The sequence below is a fragment of the Pinus tabuliformis genome, chromosome 2_1, assembly GCF_031772625.1.
Source record: "Pinus tabuliformis cultivar Carrire ecotype Pingquan chromosome 2_1, CPIR1, whole genome shotgun sequence".
NCBI lineage: Eukaryota > Viridiplantae > Streptophyta > Pinopsida > Pinales > Pinaceae > Pinus > Pinus tabuliformis.
Window position 1 is genome coordinate 387,471,849 of NC_142299.1, and position 15,208 is coordinate 387,487,056.

The 15,208-nt window shown below is 34.5% G+C and overlaps 2 pseudogenes; one reads left to right on the forward strand and one right to left on the reverse strand.

The window, feature by feature from the left end:
- Positions 1-3,660: 3,660 nt before the first annotated feature.
- Positions 3,661-8,489, reverse strand: LOC149200485 (ER-bound oxygenase mpaB-like; annotated as a pseudogene).
- Positions 8,490-11,521: 3,032 nt separating this feature from the next.
- LOC149200486 (glutaredoxin-C1-like) lies at positions 11,522-11,986 on the forward strand (annotated as a pseudogene).
- The last annotated feature ends 3,222 nt before the right edge of the window (positions 11,987-15,208 follow it).

The following is a 15,208-nucleotide window of genomic DNA, read 5'->3' on the forward strand; positions in this document are numbered from 1 at the left end:
ATTTTCGCTGGCCTCTATTTTTGTTGTTTTCTTTGGTGATAGATCAATTAATTAATCACCATTTCTCGTGGCATAGAAGGACACAAATTTCTCTGAAGGTCATGCGAGACCAGAGACCGCTAATGAGAAACTGCCTAGGCTTCGAGGAACGCCATTAAAAGGAATGCCTATGGCGTTCTTTAGAGCTACCTCGATTGCATCAGGTGATGGAGGCAAGGAGGCCGCCAAGGATAAAGATAAGTAACGTGCTCCCCTTCTAGAAGGAAAAATATATGTATGTTTTATTTGGGTATCTTTTGAAAGATTTCCTTGTGTTAAATGCCAAGTCACTTGTCGTTTTCTTGAAAAGGGATATAAGCTTAAATCCTTTTTGTTGCTAGCTGATTTCGAAGTTCTTGTGAAATAGTTATGCATTTCATGCATGATAGAAAATTGCTAATGATGTGCTTCTAGGCACATAAGTAATCATATTAACTTTCTTGAAGAAAGAGTATGTTTTATATACACATAGATATAGTTTTCTTTTTAGGAAAGTGTGCATACTTCATGCATGAAGATGATGGCTTTTATGAGAAGATCTCTTGAAACAAAAATAGAGTTTCTTATTTTTGAAAGACATATGAATAGTGTTCATATCATACCAAGAATCCATAATTGTTTCATGGAAAGATTATGTGCATTGAAGTAAAAGTAATTGTGTTAGGAAAAACACATGTTGCATGCACATAAGGGTAGCTAATGTGATTGTGGAAGTATGATTTTGTATGATCTTGTGTGTACGTAGAGAAAGTGATTATGTTAACTTTCTTGAAAATAATAATCTCTTGAAAAGTTTGTCTTGTTAGATGAGTTGTGTCGATTTCTTGGTTTTGATGCATAAAGGGTAAGTTAACCTTGTTATTGTATCTTGATAAAGATGGATATCTAACTAATTCCTTGAAAGGGAAGCATGAGGAACTTACTTATAGGAAGATAAAGAAATGGGGTTATAATGACTTCCTTTAAGAAAGAAGTATGTGATTTGTTACATGAAATGATGGTAGTATTCTAGTGAAGGGAATATGTGTTGCATACGTTAAAGAAGTGCTATTATTGTGATGTAAGAGTTATGTTCTGTGTATGATAGATAAACTATGTTGAGTTCTCGAAAAATAACTATGTGAAAAGAACATATGTGCTTAAGCATAGAAATAACAGTTTATTACATGTATGAAGATATAACGATTGCATTATACATGTTAGTAGAACTAATGAGTTAGATCTCTTAAAGAGAATTATGCATTAGTGTGAATAAACATTGTGGAGGTAAAACAATATTTACTTGAGTATATGTACTAGTTAAATAGTATGTCGTGCTTGCTCATGCATATGAGTAGATGTTTAAAGATCTCTTTTAGAAGTTGATTATTGATTGAATAATATGGTATCTAATCTTGTTGCCAAATCTTGTTGATGACAACATTGACAGGAAATGATGGCGGTTGGTGCCAAAGAAAAGTGATGTTTAACATTGTGGCAAGAAAATGATTAATTTTCCATGCAGATGAGTTCGAGTTGCAGGATCGTCCATTGCTAGAACAATCATGCCACAAGGAATGTTGCATGTGGCAGTATGTAAGAAAAGGGTTTCATGGAAAATGTATTAGCTTTTAGCTAGTTATGTGACAACTTAATGATAATTCATTGTAATGATTTTATAACAATGGATAAGGGATGGAATCCCTTATAAACCATTAAGTGAGGGGTGATAACCCTCATGAGCGTTTAATAATAAGATTAAATGTTTGCTGGTTTTTGCCCTACGGGGTTTCCAGGGTATATTGGTGTTCAATGGTGTGATTGCCTTTTGTGTCAGTTTGATGATGATGAATCCTTGATGTTGATGGTTCTTTATTTGATGGCATAACCATAACGTCCAAGTATGAGATTAATTAATATGGTGAAGGAAATCATGAAATGGATGCAAGGATTCATGAGACAGTTTATGTTATTACACTACCAATGTGGTGGTTATGGTTATGCAACTTACTGTCTTTTATTGCAATTTACTTGATGTACTAATGAACATTATATCTAATGGTTAATGATGAATTGTGGTGTTGTGAATTGGATAATTACTTGTGGGTAATTTGTATAAAAAAATTCTAACTCCCTGCTTTTACATGTGAGGTCACCGGGGTATGTGACAAAACACAACCTTTGAGGTTGTTGTTTTAGAGATATATGCATAACAATTAATGTAAATTTATGTCCTTAGAATCTAAGGAATGGTCCCTGCAATATGAATATTATATGTTTGAAGAGAAAAATTACAACCTCTCCAACATGGTTAAAATGGATAAATTTAGTAAGATTCCAATTAAATGATTATTACTTAATGATTAATTTTAACATCAATATTGAACTTATATATTTGAATACTACATCAAGGATGGTTCCAATTAAATGTAAGTAAATAAAATTAAAAACAAAGTCTACACCAAAAATTGATAATAAAAATTAAATAAGTGTAAAGTAATTTAATTTGATTTTAAGCTTATTATTATTCAAATATTTTTAAAAAATTACTTAATTTTTCTAAGAAATTTGTGAATTTAGTTTTTGTCACCAATTTTTGTTTTGTGTAATAGTAGCTTGGAAAACAAGCATTGGAAAACAAGCATAGAATAATAAATCATGCAGGAACGCCTTACAAAAGTCGTGGAAGCACAATCCGATGAGCATCACCACTACCAAGTACTTTCCCTTTTCAATATAAAATCAATTTACTTTCATATTTCATAGTATTTTCTCATTGAAATGCCATTTTTAAAAACCAAAACATTTATTCTTTATTTTTATTTGTTAATAAAAATAAACTCATATTTACAAAATACCACCATCCACCTAATTTCTTTTTAATATTTAAAAAAAAACTTACTAAGAATTAACAATCATCAAATAAATTATTTCAGTTAGAATTAATAATCATGATAATGGTGTACTCACATTAGAGATGACTTTAGAATAAGGTATATTAAGTTATGTGGTTTTGTCAAATTACAAAATACCATCACTTAACTATAACTAATTTTTTTACGAAATTTAAAAGGAAAAATATTTTATATAAAAATGGTCTCAATATAAATTAATAATCATTTTAATATTATTGTATTTTTATTAAATTAGGGATGACTTTCAAATAAGGTAGGTTAAATTTTATAATTTCATTGTAAAATTTGAATATTTCAAATGGTTTTTAAAAAAATTACAATTAAATTTTGTTTGTTTATAAAATGACAAAAAAATCATTCTATAGCCTAATATGATATATAACATTATTCATCATTAAAATTAAATTAAAATTCTATTCATAAAATCGATGCTATTATTATTTCTCATCCTTCATACTTATCAATCGATATCAGATTATAAAACACAACAAAAAGTTACGACCAGAAGATTAAAATTGAACTAAATGCTATTATAGTACACCAACTCCCCTCCAAAGTCAGAATGTCATAGGAAGTATAGTGTTTCTAGCCTATAACTAGAAACTCTCTTTCAATGAAAGTAACATTTAGCATACAAACATTATAATATTAAAGTTTCTTCAACTCTTTCAAAGTTACCCCATAACAATCCAAAGTGTTGATAGCTACGTTCAATCTGCAGAGCACGTCATCGAATCTTCTTCTGCTTCTTGGGGTTCGAGAAGGAAGGGAAGAATGGACAGCTGAGATCTCCGCCAAACGCCACGCCCAATTCTCCCGGCTTGCCAGTGCCGACCTCATTTATCTGGTAACCATTTGGATAACTCTCTGGCTTATACTCGCTGTACCTCAATTTATGCACCTTCGCAGCTTCCTCCTCTTCGGCACCCTCCTTCACTGAAATCCTCTCTGTCGACCACCTCCGCGGCCTCGGCGGTAGAAACCATTTCACAAAATTGCCAACGCAGAGCAGCAGGACGACCTCCACGATCCAGATGAGCCAATAAGGCTGACGGGGATAACCCATGGCGTCCAAAACCCTCTCCTCCAACAAGCAATATGCGATCCGTCTGCCTACCAGACGGAGGCAAGCGGGTACAGTCGACAGCAGGAGATCCAATGTGGCGTCGCCGATCTCCCTGTTGGAATCGGAATACGCCATTTTCTGGGCTTCGTATTGCCGGCTGAAGATCTCCACTCCCTCCACCGTGTCGGGAATATCTCGGATGCCCATTCTTGTGCCGATGTCGCGCCACACCACGAAATTCGCCATCGTTTCTTTTTCAGTCCACTCCCTGTAACCGAACCTGCAAACGAAAAAACGAAGATCCCTTTAAATTTCTCTGAAAAGCAGTTAAATGCACCGGAAAAGAGAGTGAGCGAACATACTTGGAGGCAAATCGCTTGGGCTCCAAGATGAAGGTGGAAAGAGTGTAGAGAAAATCTTGGTTGGAAATGTTGTAGCGGCCGTGAATAGTTGAGGCGGCGGAGTGCAAGGGATCCTCGCGGGCTGTCAACGTGATTGAGGAGCATTTCCTGTAATAAAATGTCGGTGTCGTTGTATCGCTTGTTCACGGCTGGTGGTGACAACTGGCGAGTGGCGGCCAACAGGTTGGATATGGAGGGTATGGCGAAAGTCTTGAAAAGGGCAAATTCGATAGCCTTCTTGCTCAGAAGAGGGAACTCCACGTAAAGTGTGAGCTTCGACAGAGCCACGGCATTGCGGATGGGATCCATTGATGAAATTAGGCGCAGGCGCCTATGCCGGAGGAGATTGCAGGCGCCCACCCACAAGAAAAGGCCAGAAGGAGAATCATGGCGGAAGATTGTGTTTCTACCATTGCCGTAGGTCTAAGGGAGGGATGAAAGGCTTTGTTTGCGGATCTTCACAGTCGCCCCCTGCATTTATCATCGCAGTAGCAGGACGCAATACCGAAATGTGTGGCAATTGTTAAGCCAGCTGTGAGTCAGGTTGGATTTATTATTTCTCACCTAAATTTTCATACTTATTAACCGATATCAGATTTATATAACACAAGAAAAAATTGGAATCAGAAAAATGAAATTAAAATTTAGAAGCCATGCTCAGACATATATATATATATATATATATATAAAAGTTTCAAATTTTTTTTATAATAATTTAATTTCCATAAAAGGATTGTCATTTTCAATCTTGGCCAGATTTGAACTTATAACTTAGAAATACTTAAACTCTCTACAAACAAATTAAACTATATCTTTTGAGTGTGTGTTTTTATTATATATATGATGATGATGATGATGCTTAACGTCCACTAAGGCCAATGTGGTCTATCGGACCTCAAGAAAAGAGAGTCTAATTGTCATTCTTCAAAATCTTGTTTATGTGATCAAAGAGCAAGGAAAGAAGCGTTCGAAGATCGCTATACTTGGGTTGGCTTAATAAGTCAAGAAGATTGGAGGTGTGACTGATGATAGGGAATTGAGAGTGGGTGTGGGAAAGCGTTGGACATTCTAAAAGTAAGTGATTTTCATCTTCCACATTCTTAGTATCACCAATCTAACAAATTCTATCGTCTCTAGGAGTCTTCGGAGTAGACCATCGTCCGGTCTCACTCTGAAGCTCATTAGAGTTAGTTTTAATCCTAGGCATGTTCATTTTCTTCTTAGTATTGGTCAACGTAGAGAAATAATTCTGGTTATCGAGGGTGGGGTTGATCACCTCCTTATAATAAATTAGTTTCCTTTTACCCTCCAGCTCCTTAGCATCCCACATCTTGTCCTTAAAACTGGAGGCAATAGTATCTTTGACACTATCCTTGCTTCCCATGATGATCTCCACCTTAATCCCCCAAAGGTTGAGCCAACACTGAGCATCCTGATGCCACCCCTACTTGAGGCGCAGGTGCAGGTTTTGACTAAAGTTAGAAGCAATTTTTGGGAGCCTCTTGGATTCCATATTGTGAAGCTTCTTCTTATACATCAGATATCTAAAGATAGTTGCACTTTCAATGGGAGACAAGCCAGCTTCGATCAAGAGGGTAGAATAGGGAGTATTCCCCTTGATATTGAGGTTATAGGTTATGAATTGCTTCAGGATCATCTCAATCTTTCTCCACGACTCCCTAGATATACTGCACCCCCAAAATTCACATTCGTATAAGATAACAGGGGTGACGAGAGTGTTAAAGAGGAACTTTTTTTTACTCTAGATGTAGAGATCAACTAACTTACAATTGTTTTCAAGCTCATAGTAAGATTTACAACCTCCAATAATTCTTTTCTTGGTGCTATAATTCTAGTTGAGCTAACGAGGAAAGTCAATACCCAAATATTTATAAGAAGAAACATGCTCAAGATAATGGTTATCATAGACAAAACTACCATGGGTGATCATTTTGGATTTAATGATCATGACTTTAGTCTTGTCGGTATTGAATGTCATATCCATCTTGGAGCAGTAGACATGAAGAGTTCTAAGCTACTTGTCAATGTCATCGTGGTTCCTTACAAGAAAAATGATATCATCAGCATAAAGGAGAAGAGTAATGATAATACCAGCGAACTCGATACCTTTGCAGCTCGCAGTTTCCAAACACTCCTCTCGTTTATTGATGTAAATACCAAAAAGGGTAGAAGAAAGGGGACAACCTTGCTTAACCCCGCTATTACATTTAATATCTTTAGACCACCCTTTGTTGGTATTAATCTTGGCAATGATAGTCTCGTAGAGGCAGATGATAACAATACTTAGTTCAGGAGGAACCATGATCTATTTAAGCATCTCCCAGAGCTTATCTCAGGGGACAATGTCAAAATATTTCCTAAAGTCCACAAAACAACAGAAATATCGGTTTCACTATTGTGAAATTCCTCTGTGATGATCCTAAGGGTGACAAGGTGGTCGATAGTCGAGTGATGTCTCTTAAAACCAACTTTCCCTTTAGATCTTTTAACCTGGTTCTCACACCAAAGGCTAATATTTTTTTCCAGAATGAGTAGATAAAGCTTGGCTAGGATGTGGCTAATCATAATGGTCATGTAGTTAGAGGGAACACTTTTGTCTCCATTTTTGAAGATAGGCACAATAAGGCTTTGTGTCCAAAGCTTAGGGAAGCCATGCTTTACAACCAAATTGAGAAGCTTGTGGAGATGAGGAATGATGATATATTTTCCCATTTTAAAGATCTCAACTTGGTAACCTTCAATACCTTTGGCTTTCCCATTAGCGAGCTTATTAATCCCAAAATCTAACATCTTCTAGAGAAAAAATATTATCCTTAACAGGAGTGTTTAATATGGTGTCCATGGTGTCTGAAGAGTCATACAACTTCTTAAGATAGTTATCCAAATTTTCTAAGGGGATAGAATGATTATATTTAGTTTTACAAACAAGCACATTCCGCCAAAACTTTACGGGCACAACTTTATAAAGGTGGAGAAAATGCTCTTGTCTCTTATTAATATATGACCTCTTTTTCCTCTTAATGAGATATTTGTATATACTTATATTCTAGAGCTTAATTCTTTCATTAGGGGCGTCTCTGATTGCTTTCCTAGAAATTTTACAGTCTTCGTCATACCAAGGATTGGAATTTCTATTATTTTTCTTATACAAAGTATTATTAGAGAATTTTCTAATGGTGGTGGAAATGGTAGTAGTAAAATGGTAACAGATTTGATCAATGTAATTATTATAAGTCATGAAGTCTAAATTCCTTTCCAAATCCCTTAAGAAAAGGTTGACCTTACTTTTTATCAAAGTGAATGTGACTTTTTCTTTCACTGTTCTCCTACATGTGGGTGGTATTCATAGTAAGATTGAGGGATAAAGACAGAATTTGTGGTAAGAGTCAAGCTCATACCCGTTAAGAAGCTCAAAGTTTGTAATATGGTTGAGGACATGGATGTCGGAGATCACATAATCCGCGATGTTGCTACCCAACCCATGGAAACAAGTCATCTGACTCGAGAGAGGCCATTTATTAATACCATTGCAAATGATTATGTCCTGGGAACTAGAAAGTTTGAGGAGCTCGGTGTCGAATAAGTTCTCGATTATGTCTTCATATTTTCTCTTGAATCTATTAGCTAGGTGACCATCTTCATCAAGCCACAAGGGGTTAGGGTTAAATTTTTTACTTAACATAATATCTTGATTAGTAACAGTCTGAGCATTAAAGTCCCTAAGAAAAAGGATATTGCTTTCATTCCTTAGGTTGTAGATGTCTTTTTGTAAGGTATTTAAAGGACAATCATTATCCAAGTTATTTTTCTTATAAGATGTAGAGTTGATAGAGGAAAAATACAAAATTACAAGGAAGATCCTATTGGTTGTAGAATCAGATATTTCGATCCAAATGTATTGATTTAAGGGGTCGGTTTTATGAAGTCGGTTGTGAGAGGAAACAATGTTCCTAATATAATAGGCTATACCACCAAAACCTCTCCTAGAGGATTTATTATTCCAGATAGGCGAAAGAGTGAAAGCGTCAAGGTGAGGGGCGTCAAGGTGAGGGACCCTAGATTCGTCATGTTCCCAAGTTTCAACTAAAAGAATAAGATCAATATCACTTGGGATCCAACTTAACATAGAACCTTTACACCATGGAAAACCACGACAGTTCTAGGAGAGGATCTAGAGTGATGTTATTTCCTATTTATCATTTGTGTTTGTGACTTTGTCTCTAATGATAGATTTTCTATTCCTAATGATTGCCCATTTCCTTTCTTTTCTTGTCTCCTTGACCTTTTGTACTTCTTTTGTAAATTCAACTTGGTCTTCTGGAATGGGGTCTTCATTTATAAAGATTCCGTTCCTTTTAGGCTTGGGGATTTCCTAAGTATATCTAATTTATGGTCATTACCACTAACCTTGACACGGATTAGTCTATTTTTATGCTCAAGTATCTTTCCTACCCTTATTGCTTCGGTGGTATAAGTTGTTTGAATTTGAGATTTCGTCTTTAATTGTTCTTTAACTAATTCTAATATGTCTTCATCGTTTTGTTCTTCTATACTAACAATTATAAGGTTGAGTACAATTAGTTTATTAATTTCTTATTTTATGTGTTTAAATCTAATTTATTCTCTGTGTTATTTAGGGTTGAGTTATTACGTATTTGTTCTTTTAGATTTTTAATTTCATTTTTCAAAGTGTCATTTTCTTTAACCATTGCTTGTTTTCTATGTTTGATTTCTTGAATTCTACCTTTAATTCCTTGGAGTTGAGTCTCGAATGAGAGTATTTTATTTTCTAACGATTTGTGGTTATTTATCAAGCATTGTAGTTAATTCTAGTTTAAAATGATTTTCTCTTTCTTCTCTTCATCTTTCTAAAGATTCAATGTACTCATAAAGACTCTCTAAGGTAATTTGACTTGGTCTCCCTTTGCTAGAGCGGGTTTTAGAAAAATGAAGAGAAATTTTCATAGTAGAAATGAGCAAAACTTAACCAGAGAAGAATAAGTGGGAATGTATGCACCTGTCGGAGTTGTCTATTGAACTGATTTTTCTAGATTCACTCATAGTTGACTTGCAGTTTGTCTCCTCCAAGAATGCGTTCTCTAATAGCTATGGGCCTTTTGATTCCAAATGTTAGGCTATAAGATTATCCATGTCTAAGCCCTTCATATGATGTTTACAGAATCTGCATCGTCCACACTTGGCCACAGAAATCCAACAATCACCGGTTTGAAATGAGTTCGGTTCTTCTATGAATTCGTAGAGCCTATTCTACTATGATCATAGCATTCAATTATCTTCCCTTTCTCTTCAAACAATTCCTGTAACCTTCCATGATTTTGGAGGGAATTTCATTCAGTCTTCACCATATTCAATTTCAGTGACCCTACAGTCTTCGTAGAATGATCTGTTGTAGGAGACGAAGAGTTTACGGTTGTTACATGTGCTTCAAAATATTTCTCTTACAATTTCTGTAAACCCTTTCTTCGGCTAGATGCTTAACTGTGATGCAATTTCGAAAGAGAATCACAGGTCATCCTGCAGCTTTTGGTACTCACTCTTCAAATGTGTTGAACTTTTAGTGTTATCATTTTAGCATGACTAGATCTAGATGATTATAAAGTTCTACCAAAGCATGGATTTAGCTCAGTCTGTACTCCTCCAATTGAATTGAGACCAAATATCCTGACTGAATCTGCAACCAAACCCTTCTTAAATTTTTCTTAGCGCAATTTTTTTTCAGACCCAAGTCATCACCTCTCTTCTATCAATGTGAACCCTCCCAACTACCTCAAATGCACCATTTGAACTACCTCAGTCGAGCCTCATACCTGCAGGAGATGTGTTGCCTTAGGCCTTCAGGAGATGCGGTATATATAATTATTTGGTTTGACTGAAGTAGATCAAAACTCATGAAATGTTACAGCTCAGGTTGTTGTTTTGTAGGTATCTCCATAAAAATTAATGTAAATTAATTTGATTCAAATATAAGGAATCGGTGCCTCCAAAATGAATATTGTATGTTGGAGGGAAAAAAAATTGTAGCATTTTGAACATGGTTAAACTAGATAATTTTTGTAAATTTTCAATTAAAAGATTATTCTCAAGTGACCTGTTGATTTCAATATCAACATTGAACTTATGTGTTTGAATATTATATCAAGCATGGTTCCAATTAAATGTAAGTAAATAAAATTAAAAACAATATTTACCCCCGAGGTTGATAATAAAGGTTACAAAAGTGTAAAGTAATTTAATTTGTTTTTAGTCACATTATTATTTGATTTTCTTTAAAAGAAACTGATTAAATTTTATTTAATATTAAATTTAACTAAATAAATAAATATTTTATAATTTTAAATTATTAAATTTATATAATCTAAATAAATTAGCATAAAATTAAATCTATTTTTCAATATACATATATAAGAAATTAATTAATTTGATTGAAGTAGATCAAAACTCATGAAAAAATTGATTAAATTTTATTTAAAATTAAATTTAACCAAATAGATGGATCTAAATAAATTAGCTTAAAAATAAATTTATTTTTCAATATATATATATATAAAAGAAATTATTTAATTTGATTGAAGTAGATCAAAACTCATGGAACATGTCATATCCCTCTCGTAAATAACTCAAGGTAAATCAATTAGTTATGAAATAGTAATTTTTTAAAAGATTACGAATTAGTTTCAGAAACTAATTTTGGTTATTCATAAAAGTCAATGAGAAACTAATAGCTGGGTGTCGAATAGAGGAGGGAACAGTTGGAAATGGTACCCAACTGAATCAACCACGTATTCAACCGTAGCAGCAGTGACATGGAGAAGAGTAGTGGTCTCTGTGGGGAAGCGTTGTTAACGTCTTCTTGTTTCAGACTTTGGAGGGCTTTTTTGGAAGGTGTACGTGCCTGCCTGCCTGGAATTCCAACAACCAGCTGCATGATTATTGATGTTATAAGACCCCCTTGGTTTCTCCTACCATTTGGGGGGGAGGGGGGGGGGGGGGGGGGGGGGATTGCGAACAAAGCCGAGATTTCATAATCCCTCATCGGTGCTGGGGAGGCGCGGAGCGTTGCCTTCATCTTTGTCATCATGATGCAGAATTTGCAATACAGTGCCGGTGGATCATCGGTTCCAGGCACCGTGGCCTGCAGGAGGCCAGCCACCGCTACGCTGCAGTTGGGGCGGATCTCAGTGGAGGACGCCAAGGAGGAAACGATGACCACGAAGATAGCCATGATGAGCCTAATCCATTTGGAAAGAGTGCAACGCCTCGCCTCCGATAACGTGGTGCTCGTATTCAGCGTCACTTACTGCTGCATGTCCCACGTGGTCAAGCGCCTCCTCTGTGGCCTCGAGGTTAATTCGGCCGTCTTCGAGCTCGACGAGGAAGGGGAAGGTGCCGGGAACTTGGATATGGAGAAGGTTCTGGTGAGATTGGTCGGCAAAAAGCCTGTCGTGCTGGCAGTTTTCATCAACAACCTCAATCGCCTCATGGCCGCGCACATCAGCAGCTAGCTCGTGCCCAAATTGAAGCAAGCCGAGGTTCTGTGGCTTTAGAGTATCAGAATTTTCGTTGGCCCCTATTTTTGTTGTTTTCTTTGGTGATAGATCAATTAATTAATCACCATTTCTCGTGGCATAGAAGGACACAAATTTCTTTGAAGGTCATGCGAGACCAGAGACCGCTAATGAGAAACTACCTAGGATTCGAGGAACGCCATTAAAAGGAATGCCTATCGAGTTCTTTAGAGCTTACCCCGATTGCATCAGGTGATGGAGGCAAGTAGGCCGCCAAGGATAAAGAAAGTAACTTGCTCCCCTTCTAGAAGGAAAAATATATGTATGTTTTATTTGGGTATCTTTTGAAAGATTTCCTTGTGTTAAATGCCGAGTCACTTGTCGTTTTCTTGAAAAGGGATATAAGCTTAAATGCTTTCTGTTGCTAGCTGATTTCGAAGTTCTTGTGAAATAGTTATGCATTGCATGCATGATAGAAAATTGCTAATGATGTGCTTCTAGGCACATAAGTAATCATACTAACTTTCTTGAAGAAAGAGTATGTTTAATATACACATAGATATAGTTTTATTTTTAGGAAAGTGTGCATATTTCATGTATGAAGATGATGGCTTTTATGAGAAGATCTCTTGAAACAAAAATAGAGTTTCTTATTTTTGAAAGACATATGAATAATGTTCATATCATACCAAGAATCCATACTTGTTTCATGGAAAGATTATGTGCATTGAAGTAAAAGTAATTGTGTTAGGAAAAACACATGTTTCATGCACATAAGGGTAGCTAATGTGATTGTGGAAGTATGATTTTGTATGATCTTGTGTGTACGTAGAGAAAGTGATTATGCTAACTTTCTTGAAAATAACAATCTCTTGAAAAGTTTGTCTTGTTAGATGAGTTGTGTCGATTTCTTGGTTTTGATGCATAAAGGGTAAGTTAACCTTGTTATTGTATCTTGATAAAGATGGATATCTAACTAATTCCTTGAAAGGGAAGCATGAGGAACTTACTTATAGGAAGATAAAGAAATGGGGTTATAATGACTTCCTTTAAGAAAGAAGTATGTGATTTGTTACATGAAATGATGGTAGTATTCTAGTGAAGGGAATATGTGTTGCATATGTTAAAGAAGTGCTATTATTGTGATGTAAGAGTTATGTTCTTTGTATGATAGAGAAACTATGTTGAGTTCTCGAAAAATAACTATGTGAAAAGAGCATATGTGCTTAAGCATAGAAATAGCAGTTTATTACACGTATGAAAATATAATGATTGTGTTATACATGTTAGTAGAACTAATGAGTTAGTCTGTTAAAGAGAATTATGCATTAGTGTGAATAAACATTGTGGAGGTAAAACAATATTTACTTGAATATATGTACTAGTTAAATAGTATGTCATGCTTGCTCATGCATATGAGTAGATGTTTAAAGATCTCTTTTAGAGGTTGATTATTGATTGAATAATATGGTATCTAATATTGTTGCCAAATCTTGTTGATGACAACATTGACAGGAAACGATGGCGGTTGGTGCGAAAGAAAAGTGATGTTTAACACTGTGGCAGGAAAAGGATTAATGGTCCATGCAGATGAGTTCGAGTTGCAGGATCGTCCATTGCTAGAACAATCATGCCACAAGGAATGTTGCATGTGGCGGTATGTAAGAAAAGGGTTTCATGGAAAATGTATTAGCTTTTAGCTAGTTATGTGACAACTTAATGATAATTCATTGTAATAATTTATAACAATGGTTAAGGGATGGAATCCCTTATAAGCCATTGAGTGAGGGGTGAAAACCGTCATGAGCATTTAATAATAAGATTAAACGTTTGCTGGTTTTCACCCTACGGGGTTTCCAGGGTATATTGGTGTTCAATGGTGTGATTGCCTTTTGTGTCAGTTTGATGATGATGAATCCTTGATGTTGATGGTTCTTTATTTGATGGCATAACCATAATGTCCAAGTATGAGATTAATTAATATGGTGAAGGAAATCATGAAATGGATGCAAGGATTCATGAGACAGTTTATGTTATTACACTACCACGGTGGTGGTTAATGGTTATGCAACTTACTGTCTTTTATTGCAATTTACTTGATGTACTAATGAATATTATATCTAATGGTTAATGATGAATTGTGGTGTTGTGAAATGGATAGTTACTTGTGGGTAATTTGTATAAAAAAAATTCTAACTCCCTGCTTTTACATGCGAGGTCACCGGGGTATGTGACAGAACACTACCTTTGAGGTTGTTGTTTTGGAGAAATATGCATAACAATTAATGTAAATTTATGTCTTTAGAATCTAAGGAATATTCCTTGCAATATGAATATTATATGTTTGAAGAAAATAATTACAACCTCTCCAACATGGTTAAAATGGATAAATTTAGTAAGATTCCAAATAAATGATTATTACTTAATGATTAATTTTAACATCAATATTGAACTTATATATTTGAATACTACATCAAGGATGGTTCCAATTAAATGTAAGTAAATAAAATTAAAAACAAAGTCTACACCAAAAATTGATAATAAAGATTAATAAGTATAAAGTAATTTAATTTGATTTTAAGCGCATTATTATTGGATTTTTTTTTTTTAATTTTAAATTACTTGATTTTTTTAAGAAATTTGTGAATTTAGTTTTTGTGACCAATTTTTGCTTTGTGTAATAGTAACTTGGAAAACAAGCATAGAATAATAAATCATGCAGAACACCTTACAAAAGTCGTGGAAGCACAATCCGATGAGCATCACCACTACTAAGTACTTTCCCTTTTCAATATAAAATCAATTTACTTTCATATTTCATAGTAATTTCTCATTGAAATGCCATTTTTAAAAACCAAAACATTTATTCTTTATTTTTATTTGTTAATAAAAACAAACTCATTTACAAAATACCACCATCCACCTAATTTCTTTTTAATATTTAAAAAAAAAAAACTTACCGAGAATTAACAATCATCAAATAAATTATTTTAGTTAGAACTAATAATCATGATAATGATCTACTCACATTAGAATCAGGTCTATTAAGTTATGTGGTTTTGCCAAATTACAAAATACAATCACTTAACTATAACTAATTTCTTTTTGATATTTAGAAGGAAAAATATTTTATATAAAAATGGTCTTAATATAAATTAATAATCATTTTAATATTATTATATTTTTATTAAATTAGGGATGACTTTCAAATAAAGTAAGTTAAATTTTATAATTTCATGGTAAAATTTGGATATTTCAAAT